This window comes from Lagenorhynchus albirostris, chromosome 19 (assembly GCF_949774975.1).
Source record: "Lagenorhynchus albirostris chromosome 19, mLagAlb1.1, whole genome shotgun sequence".
NCBI classification, from domain to species: domain Eukaryota; kingdom Metazoa; phylum Chordata; class Mammalia; order Artiodactyla; family Delphinidae; genus Lagenorhynchus; species Lagenorhynchus albirostris.
The window spans coordinates 5,794,800-5,808,284 of record NC_083113.1 but is presented as its reverse complement, the minus strand read 5'-3'; the positions used below and the strand labels follow the sequence as shown (position 1 = coordinate 5,808,284).

Below are 13,485 nucleotides of genomic sequence, written 5' to 3'. Positions count from 1 at the left end.
TTATGTGTCCAAGCACTGCACTCCCCTCTTGTCACCAGAGCTGTATGCTCTAGAGGTTTCCCCTATAATGGCTGCATGGGTCTTTCTGTTGTGGTGGGCTAACTATGTGGGTGGTCTGGTAGGCTTCGTTGGTCCCTGGTCTGGTTGGTTGCTGGGTACCACCTGTGCAGAGGCTTCTGGCTGGGTACTGGTTGTTAGGGCTGTGTCAGGAGGTGGCTCACTGCAGAACCCTGGGTGGGGCTAGTGCTGCATTACTCGTGGGTGGAGTGAGGGTCCAGGAAACCCCAGGGCTGTTGCCCACCCACTGTGGGTTAAGTCAGGTCCTGGAGTCTGGTTGCATGGCCCAGAGGTCCAGAACTTGTGCTGGATCATTGGTGGTGGGGCTGCTTTCTGACACAGCTGGCTGCAGGGCCTAGAGTATCTTGAACCTTCTGTTGCACTGCTAGTGTTTGGGTCAAGGGCCCAGCTGATCCTAGGGATGGATCTGGCCTGCTAGTGTGTGGGCTATGTCTGTAGGCTGTGTGGTTACAAGTTTCTTGCAGCTGGTGTCTGCCTGCCGGTGGGTGAAGCTGGGCATGGTCTGGCCTCCTGATGGGTGGGTCAGAGCCACAGACTGCAGGGCTGTGGTTTTGTTGTGGTTGGTGTCCATTCCCTAATGGAGAGGCTGGTCCTGAGGCTAGACAGGCTCCCTGCAGGGTGTGTCTCAGTCCCATGGGATTCTGGTCATGGTTCCTGCCTACTGTTGGTTGGAGCTTGGTCCCAGGTTCTCTGGCTGGAGGGCCCTGAGAGTCTTGGGTTTAGTGCCTGTGCACTAGAGAGTGAGGTCGGGTCCTGGGCCCTCTGATGGGCAGGGCCATGTCCAGGGGTGACTGTGGGCTCACAGGGTCTTAAGGCAGTGGGTGGGGCTGTGTCCATGCCATGTTAGTTTCTTGTCCTGAGGTGTCCCAGCACTGGGGCCTCTAAGCTGTTTGGTCAGGGCAGGGCTGGGAACTGAGGCTATAAGCTAGAGGGAGGATTCCAAAACAGCATTTTCCAGCACCAATGTCCACCGGGTAGAATGAGCTCCTCAACATGGCTGCTGCCAGTATCTACGTCCCCAGGGTTAGATGCAGCCGCATCCTGCCACTCCAGGAGACTCTCCAAGATTAGCAAGTAGGTGACCCAGGCTCTATCAAATTACTGCTTCTATCCTGGGTCCCAGACCATGTCAGAGTTTTGTGTGTGCCCATTAAGAGTGAAGTCTCTGTTTCTCCCAACCCTCTGGGACTCCTGAAATTAAGCCCCATTGGCCTTCAAAGCCAAATCCTCTGGGGGCTCATCTTCTTAGTGTAGCCTCCCCAGGCTGAGGAGCCCATTGTGGGGCTTGGACCTTTCTCTCTTTTGAGAGAACCTTTGCAATTTAATTATCCTCTCATTTGTGAGTCGCCCACCCTGGGGCTATGGGAGTTGACTATATCGCAACTCCATCACTACCACACACCTTGTCATTCCTTCTTTATATCTTTAGTTGTAGAAGGTCTTTTCTGGTAGGTTTCAGTCTTTTCACTGATGTTTGTTCTGGAAATAATTGTGCTTTTGTTGTGCCTGTGAGAGGAGGTGAGATCAGGGTTTACCTACTCCACCATTTTCTGCCAGATCTCCAGTATCTTGTAGTTTTGAATTTTTTTTTTTTGGCAGAGATTTAATCTTTGAACTTGTAAATTTCTCTGAAATGACCTAACAAATGGGAGTTTATAGTTAATTGTGTGGCATCATTATCTTGGCATGTTATAGAGGGGGTTTTTAACTAAAGTATAATTTATATACAAAATTATATCAATTTCTGGAATACAACACAATAATTCAACATTTGTATACACTGCAAAATGATTACCATAATTAGTCTAGTTACCACCTGTCACTATATAAATTACAAGATAATTTTTTTTATTGAGAACTTTTAAGATTTACTTCTTAGCATCTTTTAAATTGGCAATAAAATAATTTTGACTACAGTCACCATACTGTACATGTGCGTCATTTTATAACTGGAAATTTGTAGCTGTTGACCCCATTCATCCATTTCACCAACCCCCTACCACCCCTCCCATCTGACAGTCATCAGTCTATTCTATGTATCTCTAAATTTTGTTTTATTTTGTGTTTTAAGTTCCATATATTAGTGAAATCAGGAAGTATTTGTCTTTCTCTGCCTTACTTCACTTAAACTAATAACCCTAAGAAACATCTGTTGTTACAAATGGCAACATTTTATTCTTTTTTATGGCTGAATAGTATTCCATTGTGTGTATGAATATATGTGTATGTACATATTCACACACACATATAAATCTTATATATATATATATCACATATATATATTATATATATCGCATCTATCAATTCATCTATCAGTGGATGCTTAGGTTGTTTCCATATCTCAGCTATTGTAAATAATGCTATAGTGAAACTAGGGGTACCTATACATTTTCTTTTTTTTTTTTTTTGAGGTGATCTCACATCACACATTTTATTTTAAATCACTTACTATAAGCAATACTCTGGGAATTGAGAATATATTAAGGGAGTCTAAAAAGCATGATTAACAGAAAGAGGCAAAGGATATAAAAGAAAAGTATTATCAGGTGGCTGCTAATTTAGTTAGTGGATTTAATTTTTTTTTATACTCTATCTTCTCCATTCTTTTTTTTTTTAACATCTTTATTGGGGTATAATTGCTTTACAATGGTGTGTTAGTTTCTGCTTTATAACAAAGTGAATCAGTTATACATATACATATGTTCCCATATCTCTTCCCTCTTGCATCTCCCTCCCTCCCACCCTCCCTATCCCACCCCTCCAGGCGGTCACAAAGCACCGAGCCAATATCTCTGTGCCATGCGGCTGCTTCCCACTAGCTATCTATCTTACGTTTGTTAGTGTGTATATGTCCATGACTCTCTCTCGCCCTGTCACAGCTCACCCTTCCCCCTCCCCATATCCTCAAGTCCATTCTCCACTAGGTCTGTGTCTTTATTCCTGTCTTACCCCTAGCTTCTTCATGACATTTTTTTCCCTTAAATTCCATATATATGTGTTAGCATACGGTATTTGTCTCTCTCTTTCTGACTTACTTCACTCTGTATGACAGACTCTAGGTCTATCCACCTCATTACAAATAGCTCAATTTCGTTGCTTTTTATGGCTGAGTAATATTGCATTGTATATATGTGCCACATCTTCTTTATCCATTCATCCGATGATGGGCACTTAGGTTGTTTCCATCTCCGGGCTATTGTAAATAGAGCTGCAATGAACATTTTGGTACATGACTCTTTTTGAATTTTGGTTTTCTCAGGGTATATGCCCAGTAGTGGGATTGCTGGGTCATATGGTAGTTCTATTTGTAGTTTTTTAAGGAACCTCCATACTGTTCTCCATAGTGGCTGAACCAATTCACATTCCCACCAGCAGTGCAAGAGTGTTCCCTTTTCTCCACATCCTCTCCAGCATTTATTGTTTCTAGATTTTTTGATGATGGCCATTCTGACTGGTGTGAGATATCTCATTGTAGTTTTGATTTGCATTTCTCTAATGATTAGTGATGTTGAGCATCCTTTCATGTGTTTGTTGGCAGTCTGTATATCTTCTTTGGAGAAATGTCTATTTAGGTCTTCTGCCCATTTTTGGATTGGGTTGCTTGTTTTTTTGTTATTGAGCTGCATGAGCTGCTTGCAAATTTTGGAGATTAATCCTTTGTCAGTTGCTTCATTTGCAAATATTTTCTACCCAAAAGTAGAATTGCAGGATTGTATGGTAATTCTATTTTTAATTTTTCAAGGGATTTCCATACTGTTTTCCATAGTGGCTGCACCAATATACATTCCCACCAGCAGTGCACTAGGATTTCCTTTTATCCACATTCTCGTCAAGACTTGTGATGTCTTGTGCTTTTGTTAATAGCCATTCTGACAGATATGAGGTGATATCATATATATATATAGTGACAGCCTTCCATCCCAGGCATGAATTCCACTTGATCATGGTGTATGATCTTTTTAATTTGCTGTTGGATTTGGTTAGACATTTGCTGAGAATTTTTATATTTATATTCATTAGGCATATCAGCCTATAGATTTTCTTGTAGTTTTCCTCATCTGGCTTTGGTGTCAGAGTAATGCTGTCCTCCTAAAACTTGCTCGGGCATGTTCCCTCATCCTCAGTTTATTTTTGTAAGAGATTCAGAATGATTGGTCTTAGTTATATTTTTATTATTTTTTTATTTTTTGCGGCACGTGGACCCCTCACTGCTGTGGCCTCTCCCGTCGCGGAGCACAGGCCCCAGATGTGCAGACCCAGCGGCCATGGCCCACGGGCCCAGCCGCTCCATGGCATGTGGGATCCCCCCGGACCGGGCCACAAACCCACGTCCCCCACATCAGCAGGCGGACCCCCAACCACCGCGCCACCAGGGAAGCCCTCTTAGTTATTTTTTTAATATTTGGTAGAATTCACTAGTGAAACCATCTGGTCTTGTGCTTTTCTTTGTTGGGAGGTTTGTGTTTATTAGTTTAATGTCCTGATTTATTATTGGTCAGACTTTCTATTTATGATTCAGTCTTGGTAGGCTTCAAGCTTCTGGGAATTTATTATAATTTATCTAATTTGTTGATGTGTAATTTGTTAATAATATACTCTTATGGCCCTTTGTATTTCTTTGATGTCTCATCTTTCATTCATCAGATTTTTTCACTTCTCTTTCTTTTTTCCTTCGTTAATCTAACTAAAGGTTTGTCAATTTGCTTTATTTTTTTAAAAACACCAACTCTTAGCTTGATTTATTTCTCTTTTTTCTAGTCTCTTTATCCATCATTTATCCTCTCATCTTTGCTGTTTCCTTTCTTCTTCTAATTTTATGCATAATTTTTTCTACTTCCTTGATGTGTAAAGTTTGAAAACTTTGTTTCACTTTTTTTAATGTAAGGATAAGAACTACTTTTGATGTATCCCCTAAATTGTGGTATTCTGTATCAGTTTTTTTTTCTGTTTTTCTCAAGATTCTGTCTGATTTCTCTTTTAATTTCTACTTTGACCCATTTGTTATTCCAGAGTGTGTGTGTGGTTTGTTTGTTTGTTTGTTTTTGAGTGTGTTATTTCCATGTATTTGTAAATTTTTCCTGTTGATTTCTAGTTCCATATCATTGTGGTTGGAAAGCTATGAGATATGATTTTAATCTTAAATGCGTTAAGATTAGCTTTGTGGCCCAGGAATGATATGATATCATTCCTGGCCCAGGAATGATATGATATCTCATATGATATCTCATAATGAGATATATCATCATAATGATATCTCATAATGATATGATATCTCATATGATATCTCATAATGAGATATGATTTTAATCTTAAATGCGTTAAGATTAGCTTTGTGGATGGAAAGTTCTGTATATATCTCTTAGGTTTACTTTTCTAAAGTGTTACACAGATCATGCTTCTCTCATTAAATTTCTGTCTGGATGATCTATCCATGTTTAAAAGTCGGGTATTGAAGTACCCTACTATTACTTTTTCTCCTTATGGTTTTGTTAATATTTACTTTAAATATTTACATGTTCCAGTGTTGGGTGCATATATATTTATACTTGTAATACTCTCTTGATTATTTGACCCCTTTTTCACTGTATAATAACATTCTTTGTCTCTTGTGACAGATTGATTGAAAATATATATTATCTGAAATAAGTATAGTTACTCCTGCTCTCTTTTGATTGCTGTTTGCATGGACTATCTTTTTCCATCCTCTCACTTTAACCTATATATGTCTTTAAAGTTAAAGTGAGTCTCTCTTATACAGCATATTTTAGGTTCTTTTTTAAAATTAATTCAACTATTTTGTGTCATTTAATTGGAGAATTTCGTCCATTAATGTTTAATTGTTGATAGGATTTATGATAACCCATTCATTTTTTTTCTGTGTTGTTGTAGTTCCATTGTAAATTTATTTTTTGATGTAGTATGAAATCTTTATCTTTTGTGTAACCACAATAGGTTTTTTCCTTTGTAGTTTCCATGAAGCTAACATAAAATATCTTGTATGTAAAATATATTTAATAACTAATCTTTAATTTTACAAAATAACTCATTTTATTTATACTTTACATATATATTTTCTCATTTTATGTGAACAATAAATTACTCCCAGAAACATATTTATGTGTATACACACACACACATATATAGAAATATACACATATTTATATATATACATTTTATAGACACATATGTGTATTGGTATATTTTTTCTCTCATGTAAGATTTATTATTCTATTTAAGGAAATAGTTTGATTTTCCTTTTCTTCAAATTTGTATCATCTATCTAAGGAGCTCCTGATAATTTTATTCATATAGGATTTTCACATGTATGCTGTTAGATTTATTTTTATTTTATTTTATACTTTTAAAATTGCAGCCTCCCTTTTAATATACTTTGTAACTGCTTGGAATGTATATATATAAACTATGTACTATATGCTCATGTTACAGCCTTTACAATATTTTATTGTCTTATTTTCTGTAACAATTTTCCATTGATTCTTTGTACTTACTAGACATATATCCATATGATCTGCAAATGGAGATAATTTTAATCCTTCCTTTCCAATGGTAATCTTTTTACTAACACCTCAAACTGTTAAGTAAGTTAGGTGTTCATGTCTCCTAGTGATCTTTCTGATGGTTAGAGGAAATTAATCTATTACTTCTCTATAGGTGAACTAGTGTCAGGGGTATGTGACATTTCTTTGGGTACATATGCATTAATATCTTCTTTATTTTTATAATTATTACCTGTAGCATTCTTCCATGCTACTTTGTGTGCATCTATCAAATTGATCACATGCCTTTCCTAAATTTATAAACTGATTATATTTCCCAACAACCGAAACATTAGAGTCCTGGTATAGGATTCACTTAATCTTGCTATAAAGTATTTTCCTAAGTGAGTTTGACTAAGGTATTATTTATTTTTTCTTTAAGATTTATTGAGATATAATAGACATCCAGCACTGTATAAGTTTAAGATGTACAGCATGATGATTTGACTACCATACATTATGAAACAATTATCACAATCGGTGTAGTGAACATTCATCTCATAGAGATACAGAATTAAATAACAAAGAAATTTTGTGATAACTCTTAGGATGTACTCTCTTAACAACTTTCATATGTAACAGAGAGCAATTTTCACATATAACATAAAGCAGTATTAATTATATTTATCATATTGTATATTAAATCCCTAGTACTTATGTATCTTATAACTGGAAATTTGTAGCTTGTGGCTGCCTTCATCCAATTCCCCCTGCTACCTCACCCCGACTCTGGTAACCACAAATTGGATCTGTTTTTCTGTGAGTTTGTTTTTGAAGTATAATTGACCAACAACACTGGTAGTTCCAGTTGCCTGATGTAATGATTTGATACATCTACACATTTCAAAATGATCAGCACAGTAAGTCTATTTATGATATGTCCCCATACAAATTCTAGCATAGTAACTGGGGACAATCACCAGTCAATTCTATTATAGTAAGTGACTACATATCCAAAATTGTACACCATCTCATACCATGACTGGTTTCTTTTGCATCTGGAAGTATGTACCTCTTGATCTCCCTCACCTATTTCTTTCCTCCTCCCACTCTCCTCTGACAACCACCTGTTTTTTCTCTGTATTTACAAATCTGGTTGGTTTTGTTGTTGCCGTTGTTACATGTTCATTTGTTTTCATTTCAGATTACATAAATAATTGAAATGATACAGTACTTTTCTTTCTCAGTCTGACATTTCATTTAGCATAATACCCTCTAGGTCTATTCATGTTGTCTCAAATGGCAAGATTTCATTCTTTTCTATGGCTGAGTAATATTCCATGGTGTGTGTATATAACATGTATGTATTATATATATAGTATATATTGTATATATTATATATATTATGTATATATGGTATATGTATACATGTGTGTGTATATACACACACATATATATATATATACCACTTCTTCTTTACACATTAATTGATTAATGGACATTTGGGTTGCTTCCATATCTTGGCTATTGTAAATAATGCTGCAGTGATTGTATATATCTTTCCTAATTATTAATTATATATTTTTTTCTTCAGATAAAAACCCCAAAGTGAAATTGCTGGAACATAGGGTAGAGCTACTTTTAATTGTTTTGACAAATCCCCATACTTTTTCCATAGTGGCTGAACCAATTTACTTCCCTCCAAAGTGCACAGTGGTTACCTTTTTCCCACATCATTGTCAACATATGGATTTCTTTTAGTTTTATTTCTTGTCTAATTGCTATGACTAGGACTTCCAATACTTGTTGATAAAAGTGGCAAGCATAGGTATCCTTCTCTTGTTCCTGATTTGAGAGAAAATGCTTTCAGCTTTTCACTGTTGAGTATAATATTAGTTGTGAATTTATCATATGTGGCCTTTATTAAGTTAATTTATGTTGCCTCTTACCCATACTGTTGACAATTTTTATCATAAATCAGTGTTGAATTCTTTCAAAAGCTTTTTCTGCATTTATTGATTTGATCATATGATTTTTATTTTTCAGTTCATTAATAGGGTAGATCATATAAGTTTGAACATATTTGCATCTATGTTCATCAGCGATATTGGCCTGTAGTTTACTTTTATGTGATATCTTTGTCGTTTTGGTATCAAGATGATGGTGGCCTTGAGGAATGATTTCAGGAGCATTCCTTCCTCTCCAATATTTTGAAATAGCTTGAGAAGTATAGGTTTAAAATGCTCTGTTTGGTAGAATTTACCTACAAAGTTGTTTGGACCTGAACTTTTGTTTGCTGGGCTTATTTAAATTATTATTACTTATTTAATTACATTACTGGTAATTGGTCTGTTCATATTTTCTACTCTTTCCTGATTCAGTCTTGGGAGATTTTATATTTATAGGAATTTGCCCATTTTTCCTAAGTTGTCCATTTTATTGGAGTATAAAATGTTCATGATAATCTCATAATCCTTCCTATTTCAATGGTATTATTTGAGACTTTTTCTTTTCCAATTTTTTGGAATTGATTCATCTCTCTTTTTTTCTTGATGAGTCTAGTTAAAGTTTATCAATTTTATCTTTTAAAAGAACCAGGTCTTTGTTCATTGATCTTTTCTATTTTTCTCTTACTCCTTCTTTCCGATCTGATCTTTATGATTTCTTTTCTTCTACTAACGTTAGGTTTTGTTTGTTATTGTTTTCCTAGTAACTTAAGGTATAAGGTTAGGTATCACACCTCCTGACTTCAGATTATACACAATGCTACAGTAATCAAAAGAGAATTGTATTGCCACAAAAACAGAAACATAGACGAATGGAAGAGAATGGATAGTCCAGAAGGAACCCACACAATTATGGTCAATAAATCTACTACAAATGAGGTACAAATATACAATGGAGAAAAGACATTCTCTTCAATAAGTGGTGCTGGGAAACTGGAGACCTACAGGTAAAATAATGAAATTAGAACATTTCCTCATGCTGTACACAAAGACAAACTCAAAATGGATTAAGGACCTAAATGAAATACCCCAAAATCCAAAACTCATATAATATACTCTAGGTCCATCCATGTTGTTGCACATGGCTGAGTAATTTTTATATTTTATGGCTGAGTAATATCCCATTATATATATATATATATATATATATATGTGTGTGTGTATGATATATATATATATATACACACACATATATATGTGTGTGTGATATATATATGTGTGTGTGCTATATCACATCTTTTTTATCCATTCATCTGTTGATGGACATCTAGGTCTCTTCCATATCTTGGCAATTGTAAATAATGCTGCTATAAATATTGGGGTGCATGTATCTTTTCAAATTGGTGTTTTCACTTTCTCTGAGTATATACCCAGCAGTGGAATTGTTTAATACAGTAGTTCTCCTTTTAGTTTTCTGACGACCTCCATAATATTTTCATAGTGGTTGTACCAATTTACAATCCCACTAACAATGCACTAGGGTTCCTAACATTTGCTGTCTGTAGACTTTTTTTAAATTAATTAATTTTTTGGCTGCTTTGGGTCTGTACTGTGTGCAGGCTTTCTCTAGTTGCGGCGAGTGAGGGCTACTCTTCATTGCGGTTCATGGGCTTCTTATTGCAGTGGCTTCTCTTGTTGCAGAGCACGGGCTGTAGGTGCATGGGCTTCAGTAGTTGTGGCATGCAGGCTCAGTAGTTGTGGCTCATGAGCTCTAGAGAGCAGGCTCAGTAGTTTGGCACACGAGCTTAGTTGCTCCATGGCATGTGGGATCTCCCTGGACCAGAGCTCGAACCCATGTCCCCTGCATTGGCAGACACATTCTTAACCACTGCTCTATCAGGGAAGCCCTAGACTTTTTGATGAGAGCCATCTTGACAGATGTGAGGTGATTTCTTATTCTGGTTTTGATTTGCATTTATCCAATGATTAGTGATGTTTAGCATTTTTTCATGTGCCTGATGGCTATCTGCATATCTTCTGTGGAAAAATGTCTATTAAGTGTTTCTCTCCATTTTTCATCCTTTTGTGTTTGTTTTTTGATTCTGAGTCGATGAGCTCTTTATATAATTTGGATATTAACCCCTTCTCCATCATATCCTTGGCATATATTTTTCTCCCATTCTGTAGGTTACCTTTTCATTGTGTCTAACATTTCCTTTGCTCTGCAAAAGATTTTAAAATTAATTAGGTCCCATTCGTGTATTTTTGCTTTTATGTCTTTTTTCCCTTAGGAGACAGGTCCAAAAAAGAAAGTGTTCCCATTTATGCCAAAGAATTTTCAGCCTATGTTCTCTCCTAGGAGTTTTAGGGTTTGAGGTATTCCATTTAGGTCTTTAATCCATTTTGAGTTTGTCTTTGTGTACAGTGTGAGGAAATGTTCTATTCTCATTATTTTACTGGTAACTCTCCAGTTTTCCAAACACCACTTATTGAAGAGACTGTCTTTTCTCCATTGTATATTCTTGACTCTTTTGTAGTAGATTTATTGACCATAGGTGTGCAGGTTCCTTTCTGAGCTCTTTATTCTATTCCATTGATTTCTGTGTCTGTGATTATTGTAGCTTCGTATTCAGGGAGTGTGGTATCTCCACCTTTGGTCGTTTTTCTCAGGATTGCTTAAGCAATGTGGGTATTTTGTGGTTCTCTATTACTTTTAGGATTATTTGTTCTGGTTCTGTGAAAAATGTCATGGGTATTTTTAAAATTTATTTTATTTATTTATTTTGGACTGCATTGGGTCTTTGTTGCTGTGTGAGGGCTTTTCTCTAGTTGCAGTGAGTGGGGGCCACTCTTCATTGTGGTGCATGGGCTTCTCATTGCAGTGCTTCTTTTGTTGCAGAACACAGGTTCTAAGCACACAGGGTTCGGTAGTTGTGGCTCGCTGGCTTAGTTGCTCCACGGCATGTGGGATCTTCCCGGAACAGGGCTCGAACCCATGTCCCCTGCATTGGCAGGCGGATTCTTAACCACTGAGCCAGCAGAGAAGTCCTAATTTTTTTTTTTTTTGGCATGAATCATCATTCCCTTTACTAGATCTTTTTTTTAAAACATCTTTATTGGAGTATAATTGCTTTACAATGGTATGTTAGTTTCTGCTTTATAACAAAGTGAATCAGCTATACATATACATATATCCCCTTATCTCCTCCCTCTTGCGTCTCCCTCCCACCCTCCCTAGCCCACCCCTGTAGGTGGTCACAAAGCACGGAGGTGATCTCCCTGTGCTATGTGTCTGCTTCCCACTAGCTAGCTATTTTACATTTGGTAGTGCATATATGTCCATGCCACTCTCTCACTTCATCCCCGTGTCCTCAAGTCCATTCTCTACGTCTGCATCTTTATTCCTGTCCTGCCACTAGGTTCTTGAGAACCATTTTTTTTTTAAGATTCCATATATATGTGTTAGCATATGGTATTTGTTTTTCTCTTTCTGACTTATTCACTCTGTATGACAGACTCTAGGTCCATCCACCTCACCACAAATAACTCAATTTCATTTCTTTTTATGGCTGAGTAATATTCCATTTATATATGTGCCACAGCTTCTTTATCCATTCATCTGTCAATGGACATTTAGGTTGCTTCCATGTCCTGGCTATTGTAAATAGAGCTGCAATGAACATTGTGGTACATGCCTCTTTTTGAATTATGGTTTTCTCAGGGTATATGCCCAGTAGTGGGATTGCTGGGTTGTATGGTAGTTCTATTTTTAGGTTTTTGAGGAACCTCCATACTATTCTCCATAAAGGCTGTATCAATTTACATTCCCACCAACAGTGCAAGAGGGTTCTCTCTTCTTCACACCCTCTCCAGCATTTATTGTTTGTAGATTTTTTGATGAGGGCCACCCTGACTGGTGTGAGGTGACACCACATTGTAGTTTTGATTTGCATTTCTCTAATGATTAATGATGTTGAGCATCCTTTCATGTGTTTGTTGGCAATCTGTATATCTTCTTTGGAGAAATGTCTATTTAGGTCTTCTGCCCATTTCTGGATTGGGTTGTTTGGTTTTTTGACATTGAGCTGCATGAGCTGCTTGTATATTTTGGAGATTAATCTTTTGTCAGTTGTTTCATTTGCAAATATTTTCTCCCATTCTGAGGGTTGTCTTTTTGTCTTGTTTATGGTTTCCTTTGCTGTGCAAAAGTTTTTTAGTTTCATTAGGTCCCATTTGTTTATTTTTATTTCCATTTCTCTAGGAGGTGGGTCAAAAAGGATCTTGCTTTTATGTCATGGAGTGTTCTGCCTATGTTTTCCTCTAAGAGTTTTACAGTGTCTTGCCTTATATTTAGGTCATTAATCCATTTGAGTTTATTTTTGTGTCTGCTGTTAAGGAGTGTTCTAATTTCATTCTTTTACATGTAGCTGTCCAAAAAATATGGAAAACTTCACAAATTTGCATGTCATCCTGTGAAGGGGCCATGCTAATCTTCTCTGTATCTTTCCAATTTTAGTATATGTGCTGCCAAAGTGAGCACTCATGGGTATTTTGATAGGGAATGCTTTATATCTGTAGGTTGCTTGGAGTAGTATAGCTGTCTTAAAAATATTAATTCTTCCAATTGAAGAGCATAAGGTATCTTTTATTTGTGTCATCTTCCATTTGTTTCATCAATGTCATAATTTTCAGTGCATAAATCTTTCACATTTGTGGATAAATTTATTCTTAGGTCTTTTATCATTTTAATATAATCATATTTTTTTCTTCATACCTTGGATAGCTTGTTATTGGTGCAGGAAAAATAACAGATTTCTGTATGTTAATTGTGTATACTTCAAATTTACTGAATTTATTCATGCTAATACTTTGTGGGTGAAATCTTTAGGGTTTTCTCTATGTGTCATGTTCAAACAGTGACACTTTTAGTTCCTTTACAAACTAGATCCCCTTTTTTATTTTTG

General features: G+C 36.5%; 1 non-coding gene across 1 annotated transcript; it reads right to left on the bottom strand.

The window, feature by feature from the left end:
• Positions 1 to 12,955: 12,955 nt before the first annotated feature.
• LOC132510553 (U6 spliceosomal RNA) lies at positions 12,956 to 13,061 on the bottom strand. The gene has a single exon (XR_009537356.1). It is a non-coding gene; the product is annotated as a U6 spliceosomal RNA (small nuclear RNA).
• Positions 13,062 to 13,485: the final 424 nt, after the last annotated feature.